The sequence below is a fragment of the Carcharhinus amblyrhynchos genome, chromosome 7, assembly GCF_965287045.1.
Source record: "Carcharhinus amblyrhynchos chromosome 7, sCarAmb.v2.hapA, whole genome shotgun sequence".
Taxonomy (NCBI): domain Eukaryota; kingdom Metazoa; phylum Chordata; class Chondrichthyes; order Carcharhiniformes; family Carcharhinidae; genus Carcharhinus; species Carcharhinus amblyrhynchos.
In genome coordinates this window covers 85,125,199-85,148,750 of record NC_137330.1, presented here as the reverse complement: position 1 = coordinate 85,148,750, position 23,552 = coordinate 85,125,199, and positions in this window count along the sequence as shown.

Here is a 23,552-nt window from a genome sequence, read left to right as displayed (position 1 = left end):
AATTGTCATCTTAATGTCCCGAGAGAAAAGCTTTAAAATTGCAAAGATTATTTACATTTGCGTCAGTAAATCAACTACAGCAAACACATCGAAAAAACTCTTCTGTGGTTGGCGATGACAAGTTTGAAGATTGATAATCAAGTTCTATTGAGAATAGTAATTGATAAAATAAAATGAAAGTACAGTATGTTTACTCCACATCACAGCCGCATTATTTTACGTTGGCAAGGCATTTTTTACCTCCCTCCCCGGTGATTACTGCGGTGGTGTAAAAAGTCCCATTGTGCTGAAACAGTGGGCTCTCGTAGTTCTTGTTTACAAAGCAGAGCTCTGATGCTGTTATCATCTGGAGAGAGCTTTGAACAATCCTGAAATATTCAGAATAAATCAATTGTGAAGAAAGGAGCTTATTTACAAAATCTTCAAAATAAATTAATTCTACTCCCATCTGTTCGCTGTCCAGATGTCTCAGACCTCAACAAAATTACCAAGCGTTTAGGCAAAAGGAGTGCAGTGGATCTGATACATTGAGTACCACATTGAGATGTGTCTCAAATTTAACTTTTCATATATTAAAGATATTGTGGTGGATGCCAAAATCCCTCTATCACATTTAAGTATTTTCACCATTTTTTTAAAAAGTTCAGCTTATCTAGTCTTCCTGTCGAAGTGAATAACCTCACATTTTTAAGTTTATTTATTAGTTACAAGTAACACTGCAGTCAAGTTACTGTGAAATTCCCCTAGTCGCCACAGTCTGGTGCCTGTTCGGGTCAATGCACATAACCAGCACACCTTTCAGAATGTGGGATTAAACCGGAGCACCCAGAGGGAACCCATGCAGACACTGGGAGAACATGCAAACTCCACACAGACAGTGACACAAACCAGAAATCAAACTTGGGTCCCTGGTGCTGTGAAGCAGCAGTGCTAACCGCAGTGCTAACATGCCACCCTACATTTCCCCATATTAGTGTTAAGGTTTCATTGTAACCTCCTCACAGCTTACTGTCTCAGCAAGCTCCGTGTCATTAGTAGAATTGGATATATTACCCTTGGAAGCCTCATCTAAGTCATTAAGATTGTAAAGAACTGAGATCCCAGCACCGATCTTTGGAACACTTCACTGGCCACAGCCTGCCAACCTCAAAATGCCTTGCTTATCCCTACTCTCTGCTTTCTGCCTTCTCTCCACATGAGAAACTGCTTACAATGTGTCTTCTCTACACTAGGGGGCAGAATGTAGATTGGATGACCGCTTTGCAGAAAAGATCCAGTTCAGTTTCTAAACATGACAAAGTTTCTGATTGCCTGACATTTGTCCATGCTCTCTTACACTGTTCCAATGAAGCTCAATTTAAGCTCGAAGAATAGCTCCTCATCTTTCAATTAGGCACTTCACGGCCTTCCAGATTTAACATTGAGCTCAACAATTTCAGCTGGTCGCCATTTTGTTTTGTGTTTCTTTGACTTTGTTTATTGACAGCAGACATTAGCAGTAATTCTATTTTTCCATTCAAATCTCCTTTAGACAAATATTTCATTTCTTTCCTTGCACACTTATCACTGTCTTTTACCTTGCACCATCATTCCTTTTGTCAATCTCTTCTGTTCTACCTTAACATAGACCTTTTTTTTGTTCTTTCCTCCCTTCCCCCTTGTCCTGCAACTCTACATGCATTAACCATCTTCCTTTCCAAACCTTTCAAGCTCAGATGAGAGGTCATCGACCTCAAGCATGAACTGTGTTTCCCTCTCTGCAGATGCTGCCTGGCCTGATGAGAATTTCCAGCATTTTCTGTTTTAATTACAGATTTGCAGTATTTTGAAGAAAAGGAGTGCGTGGTCAGTGTCCTCGTGCTTGCCAGTCCCCCCACCCCTTTGCCCTGTCAGCTCCCAGGACTCATACATTCTCCAAGTAGAATCCTTGTGGAAGGAGGACTGATAGTTATGAGATACCTGATGGAGGCTGACTTCTAAGTGTTGTTGCCTGTAACATTGGACACTTCAACCAACTCATGCATCTCAAAAACTTTACATAGGTGCCCTTATTAACAAGAAGAATAGATAGACAAGACTCAGTTTGCAGTTCAAGCCAATTTCATTAACAAGTTCAATAAGTATTAACACAGTTATTTTTCCAAAATTATCTCAACTCTATTTGCCTAATACTATCCATACCAATGAACTTGACTAGGCCACGGGTGCAATTCTCTGAGCTTCTTCCATCTCAGGGTCCTTGTCTTCAAAGGGTGATTTTATATGTCCTCTCATAAAGGAGGACATCTGGGTTGCCACTGAGACCATGGGTCATGCCGAGTCTACGCTGGGGATGGTCGCATATCGTCCTCTTTGCGTCCTTTCAGAAGGTTCTCCAGCTTCTAGCCAATGAGGTTACCGGACAAGGGTAGCAGCACCAGTGAGGTTCCAGATCCTTTATTTGGAGGAAGTTAGGTGCACCCTAGATATCCATCAACAGGTATGCATATTCCATGGAATTCCACTTCAAGTAACGTCATGGTGGGAACCAGAGGTACCAGAGAGTCCGGCCGAACCCATCTGCCAATTATGAATGGGAAAGAACTAGTTAAAAAATGACAGTGGGAAAGATGTCATGCAAATAATGAAGAATCTATGTTCTTTTCATTAAAAAAGTACTTTCCACACATTTATAATTCCCCAAAAATATAAACCAAGAATAACTTCATTGATATTATAGATGAATAAGTTTGCATGTGTACAGTAAAGTTTCCAGATAAAACCAGGTGCACTGGGAAAGTAAACAAATGGGTTACCTTTATATACAAAATAGCTGTCAGATTTTTTTGATGGCTTAGTGGCTAAGGGCTGCTCAGAGTGGACACACCAAATGGTTTAAGTCCAGGCCTGTACGGGGGGAGTTCTTCTCAGGCAAGGCAACTTTTTGCGTGATATAATGGGTCTTAATATCCCAGAAAAAAATGACAGTGTGGACACTTCCCTTGATTGCTATTTGAAGAAAAGTAAGATTGTGTAGTCTTAGAAAGGTTTTCTATGGATTTTTTGTGACTTTGGCAGTTGAGTTGCCAGCTGATGTGTTCTGGTTCCGCCTCTTGCAGACCCATGACAATAAGAGGGCTGAAAATTATGGACTGGCAAACACAGAAACAGAAAAACGCAACCAATAGGATGTTGTCACCTGTGAGGTATATTGGGCAATCTAGCGTTTCTCCCCAAGCACTAACATACAATTTAGCACCTTTCATGAATTTATGTATGTAATAAGCACCACAACTTAAGCTGAGAATGGGGGAGAAAAACTACACATTGTAAAACAGTCAAGATTCATACAGCTTTCCCTAGTGAAGTTGTTCAGTGGAACTTCCCCTGCTTGATAGATGCACGGATATTGCTTGCCTCCACTACTGACACTCAGTAGCTGCAGCGTGTACTATCTACAAGATGCACTGCAGCAATTCACCAAAGATCCTTAGACAGCATCTTCCAAACCCAAGATGACTTCCATCTAGAAGGACAAGGGCAACAAATAGATGGGAACACCACCACCTAAAGGTTTCTCTCCAAGCTACTCACCATCCTGACTTGGAAATCTATCACTGTCCCTTCACAGTCGCTGGGTCAAAATCTTAGAATTCCCTCCCTAATGGCATTGTGGTTCAACCCACAGGCCGTGGACTGCAATATTTCAAGAAGGCAGCTCACCACCATTTTCTTAAGGGCAACTAGGGATGGGCAATAAATGCTGGCCAGCCAGTGATGCCCATGTCCTTTGAATGAATTAAAAAAAAGATGAGACAGCCCAAGAAAAATCTAAAACTCCAGTAACAGAATAATGTTAAATGGCCATGCAAGTAAAAAGAGAGAAATTTGTGGGAAGATTAGAGAGTGAATGTTCTTATAAAATAGAGAAAGTTCTGTTTTCCCCAATTAAAGTCAATAATATCCAACAAGGACTTTGGATTGCATACATTGGATTCCTTTTTCTGTCTTCCTCTTCCCAATTTTTAAGGATCACTGTCCTTTCCACAGGCAGAAAGGTTGTCTTGTTGCTTGCCTAATCAGAAAATAATGACCATCAAGTCTAACCTGTTAACCTAATGAACATGGACAAAAGGATAACCACAACATGATCCTTCAGGGTATGGTAGTTTAATTGTTACATTACTGGAGAGATAAAGCCAGAAATTTAGATGAATAATTCAATAGAATGTGAGTTCAAATTTCTCCTTGGCAATCTGCCCCATAGAGTATTTTTCAAAAGTCTGGAATGTTTCCTTCTTTAAAACTGAGGCTATCAGATTGTCATAAAAACATGTAAGTCCTTTCAGGGAGGCAGCCTCCTATCCTGAAGCAATCTGTCTTATGTGTGACACCAATACTACAACAACAAGATTGCCTGCAACCCATGTAAAGAAGTTTACCCAAAAAGATAACCATGAGAAAAATTGCACAAGCAACGATCCAGTATTCCTACATCAGACATTTGTGTCCAATATATATTGAAAGCTCTCTTTGCATCCTCTGTAATATATTGAACGTATAGTATACATTGCGGAGGATTTTCATGTCAATGAATTTCTCACAAGTGTGTATAATATTCCTCTTCTAGTCCCATTTTCTAAGTGAGTGTAAGAATAATGTACTTTGTAACTGGCGACTATGAAGGACACAGCAGCAATCTGGAATAAATTCCCCTATCGCCTTGCAAGGAGCTCCTGACTTCTTGTGGCACTATTTTTTCCAGTAATCCAGTATTCCTAGATGGTAAGGTTGAAATTCCAACACAATTCCATTACAGCCTGTGAAGAGCAGCAGGCTGTAATGTCCGGGTAGTAACTGAGAGGGTGTTTCAACAGGGTGACACCCTCTCATCAACTTCATAAAACTTCAGTTACAAAATTGTTCTTGCTGTCAAGCTACCATTATTGAATGGTGGGGATTGCAGCTGGGAGATCCTCGACACGGTACCTGTGGTTGCTCTTGCCCCATTTCATGTAAGGATGACCTCAAGGTCTGCCTGGAGTGCTGGCACCCCCCACCCGGGTGCCCCTAGCCAGGGCACCTTCACTGGCTCTAGTCACCTTGGGGAAAATGGAAGACAACTGGAAAAGTCCTTGTTGCCTCATCACAAAAATGACCCAGAGACACGATCGAGGCAAAGCACCAGCACAGTGGCCAGCAGGGCAAACCACTGGTCCTCTGTCTCTCTGAACCGGGCCAAAGGATCGAAAATTGAGCCAATTAAGCTTAACCAGCTTGTAACTGTTGTAGCACGGAAGAATCCCAACTTGACCCCCAGCTTATTGTGAGTTAGGTACTTTCAGCCTCGGCAGCAGTATTCATGTGATTGATCTCAACATCCTTGGATAGAGAGAACTAAATCAACCAGCATTCCTGCTACCGAATGTTAATTACTGGGAATGTGCGTTAGTGGATATAGATGATTCTCCTCATGGCCTCCACCATGAGGACTCACATATGACTGATGATCATCTATACAAGGTACTAGAGGGGAAACTGGCAGCCGTGGAACTCAATCCCAGTAAGAGTATCCCACTTGGTGTCTTCTAGCAATGAAAGAATGAGTGACGTTATCAACATTTAAAGAAAATATTTGTCCTGCAATATTCACTGAAATTGTTGACTTTAATATCTATGAACCAAGATGTAATGATGTGTTTTCTTCTTTTGTTGACATTTTCAGCATTTAGGCAACCTTAATGAAGCACATTGTTAACTATTTATTATTTTGTAACCAATCAACTAATAACATTCATCCAGTACCAAACACAAATTACATGTTTCAACTTTTATCCTGCAGGAAAGAGTTAAAAGTTGATTGTCAGTGAGCAAGAAGCGAATGGTTAAATTTCAGTTTTCCGCAATGTAAATTGCCTTTGCATCCTGTGTGACCTTATAATGCTGGATTTGTAGAGCTTGAACTGTGTAATCCCCTATTACTATTTTGTGAGCCTAGAGATTTGCCGGTTTCTTTATAGCCAAGTCAGGTTTTGTGTTTTCAGCTGAATCTTTAAGCCAAAGTTTTAACATATGGGTTTATAGCTCTCTGCTGCCTCGTAGTGGCAAATCTTAGGGCTGTAAATACTGCAAATAAGACAATAGCATTAATTACATGTCACGAGAAGATCTGTGATATTTACGAGAAACTATGAATAAAAAATAGAAAATTTATAACAATAAAGATAAAGGCTTTTTGAAGCCATTAAAATGCTTTAAAAGTTCTGTTTCTGGCAAACTGGCTTAGTAATGTATTGACTACTGCAATGAATAATGCAAGGTTTTAGTGAATAGTAAAAAGGTACAACACAGCTGAAGCCAGGGCTGCTATTTGGTGTACTTACAGGTTTTGAAGTTAACTAATGTGTGAGTGGTATTTACAAACATCTGATGTTTTGAGGAGAAAGCCCAGGGATCCACCTTTTATTCTCCTCCATTCACTATTTAATTGGCAGTAATAACTATTGCCTCATTTGAGAAAATCTTCTAACTAAATTAGATAAAATACGCAGCCAGATTATTGAATTAGCAGCAAGTAGGATTGATAGTAACTTCACACTTTCTTAAAATGACTGGTCACGATAAATTATGAAGAAAAGTTGCTTAGGACGAAATGGGGGGGGGGGTGCGGTTTCTTTTACATTATTTATTACAAATCCTGCACTCACCTGATGAAGGAACAGCGCTCCGAAAGCTCGTGCTACCAAATAAATCTGTTGGACTTTAACCTGTTGTTGTGAAATTATTATAAAGCATAAAGCATTCTAAATCATCTGTTTTCACTCAATGAAATTGTAGAGTTGAGTCCAACCCTGAATCGATCACTGATTCCTGGAGAAGGCATTGGACTGAGATGCAAATACAGGGATAGGCTGTGGTGCTATGTATGGGAAAGAGGCTGTACTGTGGAGGTAGGAGGTCAACGAATTGTGAGAGCAAGTCCTGTGCCCACATCTCACTGAGATGCAGTTGTAAAATTGGCTACATTTTATGTGCTTTTTTTTCCTGTACTGTTTCAGGGCAAATTTTCACTCGTGGTATTCCACTATATCTCATGCAGGAGCATATTTTAAGAATTTGGCTTGTTCCCCAGCCTATGTCTATTAAAGGTAAAAAAAACTCCATGTTTGGAAACCTTGACACAATTACTCAATAGCCAGAGATAACAACAATCTACATTCCATTTACATGGAATTCATTTCTGTTAATGCAGAAAAATGCCTCAAAGCATTTCACAGAGAGGAAGAGTAAGTGAACACTCAGGCTAAGTTTGGAGAGGTGAATAAAGACATTGGAATTTGAGAAGGTGTTTAAAGCTAAGGAATGAGGGGTAAGTGTTGGCCAGGACACCAAAAGAACTGTCTTGCTTTGCAAAATAGTGCAATGAGATCTTTCACATCCACCTCAGCTTGCATCTGAAACCTCAATTTAAAGTATCACCCAAAAGGTACCTATGACAATGCATTAATCCACTGAAATATGACTTATATAGTCCAGTCACTGGAATAAGAGTCGAGCTCTCAACCTTGTGAAGCACAGGAAGCCAGGCTAGTACAGAGCCACACAAAACAATGAGCAAGAGAAATTCAGTATGAGCTGTGAGGGTAGAATTTGGCACAATCTGAGCCTTCAGGAAAATTTCCTTATTGGTACAATTGGTAAATTTGCTGCCCATGCAAAATATGGCACTCATCATAAATGTTATCCCAGTTTTGCTGAACTAGTTAATCCCAGCCATGGTGGTAGCTGTGGATATATATTGATTGTCCATCACTGGGGGAGATAGAAAGAAAACATTTGCTGGCATTTTACAACTTCGCTCGGGTGAAGGTTTTAAAATCTGGCCCAAGGCCAATGGAGAATTCCATTCTGTGAGCTGCGGGGTGGGCGTGGCAGTAAAATTCCAGCCATAGTGTTTACTGTTCGTGAGCATGAGTCAGTAACTTGTGTAATCAAAGTGCTTGCACGTGAATGGTGTGTGGGAATAGAGCTAAGCTTAGATATGATGTTCCTCCACCATTAACAGGTCTTCTGAGACTGAATTACTAGGAATGGGCAGATTTTCTTACTAGGAAAGGTTGGAGTTTAGAAGAGCAAGAGGCGACTTGAACAAAACCTTTAATGTTCTGAGGGTTTCCTCTTGTGGGAGAATCAAAAACCAGTCACTGTCTAAAAATAAAGCATCACTCATTTAAGACAGAGGTGAGGAGAACTTTTTCTTAGATGTTCGTGAGTCTTTGAAACTCTCGTCCTCGAAAGGCAGTGAAAGCAGAGTCTTTTAAGACAGTGCTTGATAGGTTCTTGATTAAAAAGAGGGTTGAAAGGTTATCTGTAGACAGGAATGCCATGATCTTATTGAATGGTGGAGAAAGCTAATGAGGCGGAGTGGCCTACTCGTGGTCCCAATTCACATGTTCATGTGCTCACACATCTGGAAAACGCTCTGTTTTTAGTACATTTGTTCATTTTCAGGAGATTAGGGAAGAAAATTTGAGGGTGGTGTTAGAGGGCAGGGTGAATCATGGGTCATACAGATGTTCCATTGACATCATTGGGTGGAAGATTTCCTCATGCTCCCGAGTAAAGAGAAATATTTGATATTTGAGAGTTTTCTACTTTCCATATGCAATACACAGAGGAAATCCTTCTCCAGAATAAGGAAAGAGCAAATCTTGGGCCACCATTTGATTGCAATGCTGACTAACCCCTACTCCAGCAATATAGAGATCACAGCCCAACTTAATAAAAATAGAGAGCAGTAAAGAAATTTAAATATTGTACTCAAACTAAAAAAAAATAACAGCTGTGTTATAAAAAAGTTAATTTCCTTCTATGCATATTTTTGGATTGTGAGCTGGAACACAGATGGATCTCACTGCGGTAATGATCCTTTTCCCCATGGCTAGCTTTAATTAAAAATTCAAGCTAAATTTCACATGCACATTAAATCAACTCTTCATTATCACTCAATAAACCCACAGTGATTGCATCATAATCTTGCAATGTGGACTTCATCATGGATCTATACACAGATTACAGACATCCACCATGGCGATCATTATCCAGAAGGGATGGTTGTAACACTGAACAACGCCAAGTCTCTGAGCCACACCTATCACATACTAAAAGTGCTACTTACCACATGCATTTCTTTAACTAACAGAAAGGTCATAATGCGCTATTCTCAGTACATCTGTGTGACATATCTAGTTCTAAAATCCATAAAATACGCAAGCTTCATTATCCTTGCCATTCAAACCTTCCAAAACTAGATGGCACTGTGACATTGTACTGCTCATTAGAATTCATTATAATGCGATGTTTTCTCTCACTTGTCACATCTGCCAGAAACTTCTGATCTCAACCATGACTGGGATTCTCCAGCACCTTTGCAGTAAATGGAGTTTTGGCTGAGCACCAAATTCTCCATTCTCGTTGGCTGAGGTAGAGGAATGAACAACGTTGGAGAATCCCGCTCATATTCCCAGAACAGTCCTCCAAACTCAATAACCCCAGTCCTTTCAATGTTCTTTTTCCCAGTTTTCTCTAGTGTTTCTCTTTTAACTTTTATTTTTTTGGGGGCATGGCTCTATTGCCCCTTTTCCCCATTCGGCATTGTTTGCCTTAGGCCCATCCTCACCACTGCCTTTAGTCCCTCTACCCCCTGTCACAGTCCTTTCACTTTAGTGTTGGAAGCAGGTATCTAGACTGACAGTTTGCTCAAGATGCTCATTATGCTTATGATGTGTAGGGTAAATAGAATATTACATATTAAATGAACAGTTTCAAAATCCCAAAGGTATAGAATCGACAGGCTGCCGCTTCTGTGACTGATTGCTTACAATGGGACAGCATCAGACATTACATAACCCAATAATGTTCAAAAATACCAATTCATTTCACTCAGGGGAAAAAAGGATTACAATTCTCGGCTACAAAGAACATACAATCGAGCAGATGATGTGGAGATGCTGGTGTTGGACTGGGGTGAACAACATGAGAGGTCACACGACGCCAGGCTATAGTCCAACAGGTTATTTGAAATCACAAGTTTTCGAAGTGCTGCTCCTTCGTCAGCTGAAAACTTCAGCACTCATCCAACCAAGCAGAACGTGTTTGTAAATATTGAGAATGCATCTACTCCAGTTAACGCAAACAGAAATGATCCAACCGTCTATCAGTGGGCAAAAATCAATCAGCTGATTGCACAGTTTGTGTTCGAAGAAACCCAAAGTTGACGGGGCGGTGGGGGGGCGGGGGGGGTGGATGGGAAACGTGGGTTGCTGAAACCAGAGGCAAGCCTCACTATGCGGTCTTTATGTTGGCACATTTCACCCGGTGGCTTGGAAACTTGGAGCTGGCCTCTCTTACCGCTATGGGTAAAATCCCAGCCATATGGCAGGAAGAGGCTCTTCACTCTTTATTAGTCAAGGCTTCAATTGACCCATGGACACGTGGGTACCCGACCACCTTCCTCACTGTAGGTAAAATACACCCTGGTGGGCAGGGGTTGGTAGGTATGATGCTGCCGCCATGGTGCCCAATTTTTATGTACCTCTCCCTGCCCCCAATCCCATCTCTGAGGGAGTACTGAATTCTAGCTTAAGCAGATATTCTCTATTTCCCAATGCACCAAATTCAGATGCAGCCTCCCGCCATTCAGCCTTGGCAATGTGCCGGAGTGTTACACACCAGGCATGCCCTGCAGTCCTCTAAGTCTGAGTAGGCCTCGCCCTCGTTATATTCCTTACTTCATGAAAAGTTTCTTCCACTATCTTTAACCAAATGCCAAAAAGCTGTACAAGCAAGTAAAGAACCGCAGAAACTCCCTCCTTAAAGTTATTGGCTTTAACACTCATCTCTAATTTTTTAAAAAGAATCTGCAAAGTCTATCATTTTATCATTAGTTTCAGTCAATTCTCCTTTCTCACTCAGTCTAGCTTCCTCTTTGTCTGACACTTTGGAATATTTTATGCAAGAAGTGCTACACAAATGTTGCTCAGTGTTGTTGTAATTATGACCTCGTCCATGAGGTGGCAGTATAGCAAATCAAAGCCAAGAGATTTAAATGAATGCAATAAATCCTGCAACAAGTGGGATAAAGCAGCACACTGAGCAAGTACAACACACGTTCAGTGAGATGGCTTCTGCCCCCAGAAACACTTTTCATCCATTATTGGGGTAATATGTGGAAAGCTGCCTCAGGAACCCATTGTGGTGGCTGTCACATGTGTCTATTTAAGGAAAATGACAGACAAATCTGGCTCTACAACACCATTGGAACCAGTACTATGGAAGCTGGAGGACCATTGTACTCTTCTCTGTACAGGAGCGTAGTAAAGCATTTCACTTGACCACAGCTGGAAGACATTCTATCAGGTCGACACAACTTCTTTAAATGATAAGAGGAAATGGAATGGATTTTATTTAAGAGTTGGATCATTTTGATCATTGTTTTAACCCGGCCCACCCAGTGAGAATGGGATGACTGAGTTGTTGAAATCAACAAAATCAACTTGCTTCCTCGGTACTGCTAGAAACTCAAAAGACTGATACCTTCACTCAACATCTAACAGTGGCTGGTTTCCTCCCACAGTCTGAAAGATGTGCTGGTTAGGTACATTGACCATGCTAAATTCTCTCTCAGTGTAGCCGAACAGGCACCGGAGTGTGGCAACTAGGATTTTCACAGTAACTTCATTGCAGTGTTAATGTAAACCTACTTGTGACACTAATAAATAAATAATTTTTAAAATGATATATGAACAAAGGAAATAGGAGCAAGGGTGAACCATGGGGCTCTTGAGGCTGCTCCATCATCCAGTATGATCATGGCTGATATTTGGCCTCAGTTTCACTTCCCTGCCCACTTCTTATTTCCCTTCATTCCCTGAGCGACCAAAATTCTTGTCTATCCCAACCTTCAATATATTTCACAATGGAGCATTTACAAGCTGGGTGGGGAGTTGTGGGGGGGGTTTGGGGGGGAGGTGGGTAGAGAATTCCAAAGATTAACAATCTTCCAAGAGAAGAAGTTTCTCTTAAACGTTGACTCCTTCTTACCCTGACCTGAACGGAACCTTTCAGAGGGTCAGGATGATTTCCGATTCCGGATCCTGACCCCGCTGGTGTCTGCACAGTATTATTATCTCATTAACAGGCTATCTCTGTGCTCATTATCCAATTAAGAGTTGGGGGCAGGACAGCAATGTGGAAGGTCAGATGAGACAACCCAACAGCACTCGATGACTCGCTGCCTCAGCAGGATCAGGAGGCGCTGCTGAGCCAGGTAGGTGAGCATGAGGGTGGAATATTGAAACCAAGAGGTCCTGATCTGTTCAGCCATCAGACTGAAAAGAAACACTGGGGTGATTGTTGCTCCTTTAGCCTGGTGGCTCTACCGCTGGAGTTTGAGAGGAGCCTGTGCTGGCTTTCCGCCAGGAAGCTGCCCCCAATGCGGCAAGAAGATTACAGGCCTATGACCCTGCTGTTCTACTTTCCCAGCTGGGGGAAACACCCTCTAAGTGCCTACCCAATTATGCCCATTCAGTACTTTATACGTTTGAACGAGGTCACCTCCGATTCTTCTGAATTCTATGGAGTTTAGGCCACATTTACTCTACACTGGCTCCCAGTTAATCATCGCCTTGATGTTTAAATACTCATCTTTGTTTTTATATCTCTCATTGGCCTTATTCCTACCGGTAATCTTCTTCAGCCCCACAACTCTCCAAGATATCTACGTTCCTATATTTCTGGTCTCCTGAGCATTCTTGGTTATAATAGTGCCATTAATATTAGCTGTGCTGCAGCTGCTTGGGGCCCAAGCTCTCCCTCACTTTTCTCCTAAAATCTATTTCTTTAGTAGCCAAATGCTATTCAAGATGCTATGTAAATACAAGTTGTTTTTGGTGTTGATCTGCAAATTGTATTGGGAATTTGCCTTTCCAATGAGTCCTGGGATCTTCTTTAATTCATTCAATGGATGTGGGGCTTCACTGGTTAGGCCATCATAAATTATCGATCCCTAATTTTCCTCGAGAAAGCAGTAGTGAGCTGCTTTCCTGAACCGCTGCAGTCCAGGTGGTGTAGGTACACCCTCTGTGCTTTTAGGGAGGGATTTCCGGCAACAATGAAAGAACAGTGATATATTCCAAATCGGGATGCTGAATGGCTTGGAGGGGAACTTCCAGGTGGTGGTGCTCCCATGTGCCTGCTACCCTTGTCCTTCTAGACAATATTCGGTTTGGAAACTTAAAAAGCCTTGGTGAGTTCCTGTAGTGCATCTTGTAGCTGGGACAAACTATGTGTCAGTTAAAGTACACCAGTGTCCTGGGGCAGTTGAATGTGAAGTGAAACTGGAAACATTCGCACTATCCATCAAAATAGCAATTTATCTTGAGTCCAGCCAGGAAGGACATGCTGTACAAGCAGTTGCTACTAAAGTTGCATGACAATCAAGTAACATTAACATCTCATTCAAATCCAAGTGAACCCAGTCAAATACTGGTTCTAATGTCCCCTTTCTACCATCTCAAGTGTTCAAGTAGCAATATTTGCAAAAGCAACGTGAGATAGTGGCTGTGATTATATTGCCATCTGCCATTGTTGTTTAGTGGTAAAAAGCAGAGTCTTGTGCATGAATATCCTGATACAGTAGGAGACTAAACAAAAAAAAAATTCATTTAACAGCTTCAGTCAAAGCAGTGAAATCATTCATCCCAGAGCTGGCATTGAGGCTAACAACATGTTTCAGTCGAGAAGTTTCAGTCTCACAATTGAACATTTCCACAGGCAGGAACATTTCCACATTCCATCCCAGCACAATTCCCACACTTTTGTATCCTGAATACAAACTACAGAATTGAAGAGACCAAAACACATTGTTTTGAAACATTGGGCAGAATTTTCCATTCGTGACGGACTGGTGAACTTAACTCAGCAGGAGACAAAAGATCTGATTCTTGAAGGAATAAACTATCTGGATTTTGTTCTTTCTTTCAGGGTGAGTTAAACGGGGATCAGGTTTCTCGATGAATAATGTTGAGAAGCACGTTTGCATCTAATGGATCTCACGCATGCTAATTAAGTGGCTACCTCGCCCAAATTACATTCGCCAGATTGGTAACTTCCCTGTTTCACACTCTACCTGTTGATTTTTCACCAAAAAGATCATTTCTCTAACAATTGCCATTATACACTGCAGTTCACTATGCTGAATTTTACTATACAACAACAACTTGCATTTAACTAGCTCCTTTAACATATAGGCAAACAACGCCACGGGAGGCATTTTACAGCCTCACTCGGGCAAGACCAGGAATTCCCACTCGATGTCAATGGAGATTTCCGTTGTCAGACTCTCGCCCTTGCCAATTCTGTGGCGGGGGAGATGATAGGGTTCTGGCTAATATGCTTCACAGGAGCTTAATCAGCTACAAATTGACACTAAGCCAAAGAAGGAGAAAATAAGATTTATGACTAAAAGCTTAACTAAAAGGATAGGTTTTGAAGAAGAGAGGGGGGTAGAGAAGCAAAGATCTTAGAACAAAGAACAAAAACAGCCCGGGAAACAGGCCCTTCGGCTCAACGAGCCCGCGTTGCCATTTTAATATTACCAGTCCCCCCTCCACCCATGATCCTTATCTATTGTTTTATGGCAATCCACATTGAGGGAAACTAATTTAGGGACAATTTATTACTTCCAATCAGCCTAATAGCACATCTTTGGGGTGTGGGAGGAAACCGGAGCACCCGGAGAAAACCCACGCAAGCACGGGGAGAATGTGCAAACTCCCACAGACACTGGCCCAAATCCATTTGTCTGCACAGCAAACAGTGATAGTCACTGAGCTGTCGTGTTTCCCAGCATCTGGTCCAGTTTAAGCGCACACTAACAACATGAAGCACTCAGCCACTCTCGAACATTCAAGAGCAGCCCAAGTACGACCCATCGTGTGTATGCCCCTTGTTGGACAAAAAGGCAGACCGACTTAAAACCTGTGAATTAAAAGAGAAAAAACATTATTATCATACCACATCCTATTACATTACCAGGGACGTCCCAATGCTAATGAACCTTATTTAAAAACAATCTCCTATATCCTCCCATCTCCAACCCACTCATGTGACTGTCTAAGTTACTCTTAAACAACTCTAGCGTGCCTGCCTCCACCACCTTACTTGGCAGAGCATTCCATACCCCCACTACCCTCTGTGTGAAAAACCTCCCTCTGTGTTATACCTCTCCCCCCTCACCTTAAGCCCGTGGCCCCTCGTACTGTGTGTCTCTAACATAGGAAATAGCTTACCTCTGTTTACTTTATCTATACCCTTCATAATCTTATATACCTCTATTAGATCCCCCCTCAGTCGCCATCTTTCAAGGGAAAACAGCCCCAATTTGTTCAATCTTTCCTCATACCCCAGTCCTTCCATACCAGGCAACATCCTGGTAAACCTCCTCTGCACTCTCTCCAGAGTCTCCACATCCTTCCGGTAGTAAGGCGACCAGAACTGGACGCAGTACTCCAAATGCGGCCTAACCAACTGCAACATTAGACTCCAGCTCTTATATTCTATACCCCTTCACTCAAAGAATTCCAGAGCTTAGGCCGGAATGTTACAGCCATTCACACCAGCAGGACTTTCCCATCCTGCTGTAATGAATGGAGTTTTGGCTGGGCACAAAATTCTCCAACCCCCCCGCGACAGGAATGTGGCATGAACAGCCAGTAAGATCCCGCCGGAGACTGTCTATGTGGCTAAAGGGATGGCTGCTCATGCTAGGACAAAGGAATTGGGGAATGCACAATAGGCGGGAGTTGGAGAAACACAGGGTAGTTGGAGGGCCTTTGAGGCTGGAGGGGGATTAGAGTTAGGGAGGGGGGGGACAATGCAAGAATTGTAACACAAGGATGAGAATTTTATAATTGAGGCACTGTTGGACGAGGAGCCAAGGTAGATCAGTAAACACAGCCACAAACACAGTGATGGATGAGTGGGATCTGGTGCAAGTTGGGATCACGGCAGCAGAGTTTTGAATATGTTTATGAAGAATGGTAGATGGGAGGTTAGTCAGGACAGCAATAATCGAAGTCTGAGTTTAAGAAAAATATGGGTGACAATTCAATTAATTCACAGTTTGAGAGACTTCTTGCAGATGCTGTAAGGTTATCACTTATTTGTCCACTTTGTTTCTGTGCACCCTAATTTATCTGATCTTCCAGAAAGAACACAGAATAAAGTACATGAACCTGGAAACAAGTCGAGGCAACCAGTTAGCTCCAGTTGACTAACAGTCACGATCTCGAGGTAATGGTTTCTCCCACATTAGAAGCAGCACCTCGCTGATAACGCGAGCTAAAAGGCTTAAAGACTAGTAATCCAAAGACCCAGGATAATTCCCTGGAGGCCTGGATTCAAATCCCACCATGGCAGATGATGAAAAATCTGGAATTAAAAGTCTAATGATGACCATGAAATCATTGTCGATTGTTATATAAAAAAAGGATCTGGTTCACAAATGACCTTTAGGGAAGGAAATCTGCCCCCTTACCCAGTCTGGTCTATATGTGACTCCAGACCCACAGCAATGTGGTTGACTCTTAAATGCCCTCATGGATGGGCAATAAATGCTGGCCTAGCCAGCAACGTCCACATCCCATAAATGAATAAAAAGTATTTATAGATGAAAGGAAATTAGAATTTGTTTGAACAGTTCAGTGGAACTTTAGGACACAACTGAAATCCCAGAGCAGCAGCAGAAACAACAGCAATGAGGAAACATCGGAGGAAGCCAAAAATATCAAGAGTTCCAAGAAGAAAGTAAACAAGAACTAGAGAAGCTACTGGCAGCTGGGTTCAACTCAGTTTTTTTTAAGAACACAAATTAGTTCTGGATGATTGGAGACCGACTGGAGCGTAGCAGGGTGTTTGTCGTCTCTTGGGGTTTCGTGAATTCTTATATCTAGGGCAGCAAAAGCCCCATTTCGGCAGGCAATGCCAACTCAGCTCATGCAGGTAATTCACTCCCATTCATTCACTACTTGGCAGGAATGCCTGGTGCGCATTAACGGATATCCACCATTAGTTTCTGAATCAACAGGTTCAGATGCAACACAACAGCCTGAGATTGGAAAGCACATCTATTGGAAGAGGAAACTGAAATATGACTGATAAAAGAGAAGAGATGAGTGAAAAGTTAATAAAAGGGATTGATCAGAAAGTAAGCTATTCGAAACGTACTTTGCCATAAACAGCAAACAAGCAGTGCCAGCCACTCATTACACTCATGGGGCAGAATTTAATACCATCCTCATTGGTGAGTTTGATGGTAGGGAGCATTTAATCAGCTGGGAGGGTGGCAGATGGGTACCATACAACCTTTCCATCACTGCCCCTATTATGTCCATTGTGTCAAAGCCCGTGGATCACCTTCCTGCCCCACTGCCAATTGCAGCCATGAATGGGCAATGACTGGGCAATGAGTGCCCACGTAAGAGCCTCATCCTGCTGTCGCTGGCATTAACTCGTCATGCAAAGTGCACAACAAACAAATCCTGTCAGGGGAGCCCCTCTTTCAAAGGCACTCAGTGCCTGATTGAGGGATGCAGCAACCCCACTGCCCACACTTGCTGCTGACCCCTTTCCCCCACAACCACCTTTTCTGCCTGTACACCATTGACAAAATAGCACATGTATGACAAAATCCTCCTCAGCTGGTTGCTCAGTTGACTGCTGTCTGCATCTAGGAGGTTACCCATTAGACCTCGAGTGGGTGTATTACAGGCAGCAGCCTCGACCTCCGTGGTGGCACTGCTATGCAGCAAAGAGCTGCCAGCCTCTGATTGGCTGATAGCTCTCTGTGGGTGTGTCTTCCACCCCTTTGGAGTCCTTGAACCCAGGGCATTTATATCGCTGTCTAGTTAAATGCATGGTGGGCCTTCCAGAAAGGGCTCTCCACAGCTCCCCAGTTGGTGGATAAGGCCCCTGTCCCCTCCATTAAATACCTCCCACGGTCGTCACAGGTTTGTTAGTGACTTTTCACTGGATCATGCAGTGATTGGAAATTTACTTGGTGCAATACTCTTTACATCAGATCTTTGCCCCATGTGAACAGCAACTGCTCAACCAACCAGAGTGTAAAAACCTTAGTGATGCATGAAAGGCCCCAAAAATCGTAAATTAGTGTCTTTAATTTCATGCCAAATCATGTGTGGAAAATGAAATGAAATGAGGGGAGAACAATGGGATCAAGAGAAAAAGATGAAAGAGACAGAAAAGAGGCCTGACTTTTATTTTTGCTCCACAATTCAGTTATGTTGACATCTTTACTTATTTGAACACTTCCCTGGGCAGCTCCTGGTACATAGAAGGCTAAGTTTTGTCATGAGATTGGCATGCTGACAACTACTCATGAAACCGGTTGGTGAAGTTGCGCCAGTACCACGTGATATTTCTTGGGGGTAACAGTTAACTTCCTAGAAGCAGAGAGCAGTCAACTGAGCAGCTAGCTGAGGGGGATTTTGTCATACATGTGCTATTTTGTCAATGGTGTACAAGCCTGTCTGTGCATTTTTAAAAATCTCTCACAGGATTGGACATTGCCAGCTGTTGCCCCTGAGAAAGTGATGGTGAGCTGCCTTCTTGAACCACTGCAGTCCATGTGGTGTAGGTAAACCTGCAGTGCTGTTAAGGAGGGAGCTCCAGGATTTTGACCCAAGTATCAGAAACCCCAAGAATGGAAGAGAGGCAACTTCACAGTGGGAATATTCACTTCAGAGTGTCAGGGAGTTATTTTATTTGCCATGAGTAATTCACAAAGAGGTTCTGTCTCCAGGCAGCTGACATGTCCTTGAGGCCACCCCGTGGAGACTGATGTCTCTGCTAATGCTTTCCCTGCTAGAATGGCAAATCTTCTCTCTGACTGAAGGCTCCTCCATGGCGGCACTGCCACTTGTGTTAATGGGCAGACATCTCATACACTGCAAAGAGGGCCAGCAATTCTATCAGCAGACTGCTCTGATTAGTCCTCCTAACACTGGAACACAGCCACTCTCTGTAATGGACAGTGGTCCTGAAAGTGGCACAATGGTTTGCACTGCTGCCTCACAGCACCAGGGACCCTGGCTCTATTGTAGCCTTCGGTGACTGTCTGTGTGGAGTTTGCACATTTTCCCCATGTCTGTGTGGGTTTCCTCCGGGAGCTTCGGTTTCATCCCACACTCCAAAGATGTGCGGGTTAGGTCAATTGGCCATGGTAACTTTCTCCTTAGTGTCAGGAGGACAAGCAGGGTAAATATGTGGGGTTAGGGCCTGGCTGGGATTGTTGTCAGGACAGGCTTGATAGGCCAAATGGCCTCCTTCTGCACTGTATGATCGATTCTATGATCTTAATTGGCTGCCTCAGGGCAGATCGTATCCATCATCCCGTTACAGCCACTTCTCGATTCTCAGAATTCATCCTGACGTCAGGATCGCAACCCACTCAGGAAATTCAGCCCATAATTCAAGTCAGACCCAGTATGCCATTCTCAATATCATTGACTCCCATCATGTCACATATTTATGACTAAGTGGGGAAGATTTTATCAAATAGCTGTTCATGGCAGTGGTGCTGTTTACAAACATCTGATTAAAGGAGGAAATTGTGATCTAATCTGTAAATTGCTATATGAAAGTTTGGTATCGAATGAAACAGATTGAACCATTGATAATGAATCAAAGAGTTAACAGCAGCAATAGTTATACACACCCCATCCACATTCACAGGCTAAAATCAACCCTCAGACAGTGTTTGAGGCAGAGTCAATGAATATTTTTAAGGACTAAGAAGGGATCAAATGTCATCAGAGGTAGGTTGAATGTGGAGTTAGGCCACAATCAGGTCAACCACGATTCTGTGAAATCGCAGAACGGGCCCTACTGCTGAGGTGGCTAAGAAGATTCTTGCCTTTATTAGCTGAGGTATAGGCTACCAGAATAGGGAGGTGTTGCTATAACTGTATAAAATGCTGGTTAGGCCATACCCAGAGTACTGTGTGCAGTTCTGGTCACCACATTATAGGAAGGATATGATTGCACTGGAGAAGGCACAGAGAAGATTTACCAAGATGCTGCCTGGCTGGAAGGTCTGAACTATTGTGAGAAACACAGCTCACAGTTAAACAATTTAGTCAAGTCAAGTTCTGAAGGAGCAAGATTTTATTTGACGTTCTTGCAAGACCGGGTGTCTAGCGAAATAGGCACACCTCACATAGATTTACAGCACATTTTATACCTTTTTTACAAGCATTGTGATGGCTTTGCAATGTGATGTTCTCTCCTAATTGGTGGTCCCTGTCCCATCTATGTGTTGACATTCTCCTATTGGCTCGAGGTGCCCTAAGTTCCTATCCCATCTAACAATGTCTCCTGTTATCACAAGAGTGCATTAGCAAACTCATCCATCTTATCCAATACTGTTACATGTCCAGTTCAGATTGGCGGTAATCAATCCTTTGCCAACTTAATCACTGCTGTCCCAACCATCTCAGTGACCTTTTCCCCTTTTATGCTTAGTTGTAGAAACAACACATCTTGCAGACCATTTGCTTTTTATAACGTGGGCCTCTTACATTCCTGCAGGATGTGGTGTATGCTTCACTGCACATCACATCTCTGATGTTATCTCTACATTACAGGCAGTCTTTTTATTATCCCTAATTATTGCTGTGTTAGCAGCATCGAACCCTATGTCCTATGTTTGTGACTAAACTCACAGTTGTTTCCATAAAGTGGGTTATCAATATGCCTAACTATATCCAATCTATTTAACTTCAAGCTATTTCTCTATGCTCTACAAATATATGTGTTAACAACATCTTTACCTATTGCTCACAATTCCCCCCTTTTCTTTTTAATTTGTTGTTGACACATCCATCCATCCTCACATTTCAAATTCCTGGAGCATTTGTTCTGCTATTTTATTTACTTCATCATCCAGTTCATTTCCAATTTTCAATAAATTCATTCTCTCTCCATGATCTACCGTAGACATTTTCTTTGTTAGTGTTGTTTCAATAAGCCTTTGGACCAGTCCCCTTACACAGGGGATTATGCAACATCCCACGGTTATCAATATCCTTGCCATTATTATTAAGGAGGTTAGTACTGACACCACCATTCCTTTCCATTTTCCAAACCAGGACTCTAACCAGACAGTGAATACGTTGTTTACCCCAGAGTTTTCTGCTATTTCCTCTGCTAAGGTTGTTAGTCCTCATAAGGCTCGGGTTATAGAGCCATCAGGGGCCGTATTATTTGGGATAAAGGTACAACACTTTCCCCCCAACATTACACATACACCTCCTTTTTCTGCTAACGTCATATCTAAGGCTATCCTATTTTCCCACGCCATTCTACTAGTGGCGTCTAGTTGTTCCTCCAACCCCTTGACAGCATCCCTGGTTTAGTTAATGAATCTCTGTTGGTTATAGTATATATAATTTATCCAATCTACGTTCTTATTTATTGTCACCCACCAAAACAAGGATTCAAACCCAGCTGTAATTTGATTTCGAGCTTTAAATTCATCTGGGACTCCCCGAGGCACTCCTATGGGATCTAGATATATCTTTTCATCAAAAGAAATTCCTATCACTGATCTCTTATTTTTCCTTATCTTTTTCGATTCTTCAAATGCCAGGGTAAATGGTATAGCCAATTGGACAATTGCACATGTACCTTTCCACTGGGGGGGTAGAGTTGGCCTCAGTACCCTTCCTCCACAATACCACCATATATCTGCTCTGGGGATTTTCAATGATGAATAGTTCCCTCCCATTCCGTTCTCTGTAATGCTCCTGATCTCTGAGCATGATTCTAACTCTCCCATATTATGAGTTAACTCTGCCCCTTGTCGGTTCACACATGAAGTGTGATTCACAACAGCAGTGAGAAACTGAGGGGGAGTTTTTAAGTTCTTTGCTTCCACGGGAGGGAACATCAGGGATAGGGATGTGCAGTTCGGATTGCCCCATGCTTCCTTTTCTTGATACAGGGCTAACATGCACTCCACACCTCTTCTGTCGCGTTTCCATCCCAGAGGGAAGGGTACTATTTGGGCCACTGGCCTCCCAGACGCACAGGCATAGCAATTGCTTTTATTTAAGCTTTTTACAGTGTATTTAACTCATTCTACCCAGGCATTGGTTTCCTCATACCCAGTCTCTATTTCAAGGGTTTGTTTTAGGTTGTGTATTTCTACTACTTTTACTGCCCTTGGGTCGTTTTGGGGAACCTTATCATTCTGGTCGGGTGTTTTCAAATTTTTATCTACATAGATTCGGAAACAACATTTCAATTTACTATCTTTTCCTCCCTCCTTCACCCTAATTCCAAATACTGCCTGGTGCAATTGGTAGTCTCTGGTCCAGTTAACTGTAAGGAAGGGTCCACCAGCTATGGAGTACCGGGAGAGGTTCTTAGGATCTAGAACTGGACTGTTTACTTTTTTTTTCCCGGTCCATTTGGTCCCTTTTATTGTTATATATATATATATATATAGGATTGCATTTCTTATCTAAGCATTCTGACCTGGACTGCATATATTTCTGATGAAGGGATATTATGGAAGGAAGTCTACCCCAAGGATACTTTCCATCAGCATAAAATTGTAAGAATTCCACCGAATATTTTCGCTGGCTCATCAGATCTCCACATACTACCAAAAAACATAGGTCAGTCTCTACCACCTGTGTTGTAGGGAGATCCAGAATCGTAATTGAGCTTATAGTATTTTTCCTTTCCTTTTCTAATTTATCTAAATTATATCCCATACTTGTAAGTACTTTCTGAGACAAGAGGAAGGAAAGCATTATCCAGGTTACCCCTTCCATTCTATCCCTTTCTCGTTACCTTTTAGGAGAGAACTTATTCAAAACAGTTTCTTTCCCGCGCTCACGCCGCTACTAGAAATTGATTATTTAGAGTCTTTTAAATTTCAGCTTTAAAGGTTCTTCAGTTGGTTCGACCTTCCACGTGTCGGAATTATCTGGAGGTTTTACCAGTCCTTTTGATTCTAGTATGATGTGTCCACCCCTTTTCAGCAGTCCTGATTGCTGTCTCAGTTGTTAGGAGTGCTTGATATGGTTCCTCCCATTCCAGTTGCAGCTTAGTTTCTTTCCATGACTTTACCAGGACCCAATCTCCCGGTCGAATTGTATGTACCGTGAAGTCGAGGGCTGGAGTCTGCGACAATAATCCTTGTTTCCTAAGGGAAGATATCGAGGAGGACAGGCCCAGTATATATTTCTTTACAAATTGATCATTCATTTCAGGAACCGGTAACTCCCCGACTGCTCCCATATAAGACAGTCCAAATAGCATTTCATAGGGGGATAAACCCAAATCCTTTCGAGGAGGTGTACAAATATGCAAAAGTGCTATTGGTAAGCACTTAGTCCAAGGGAGTTTCGTTTCTATTATCAGCTTAGATCCTCTGTCCACTCTAAAACATTAGGTTCTTCTTCTAACAGTTTCAAATATAGTTG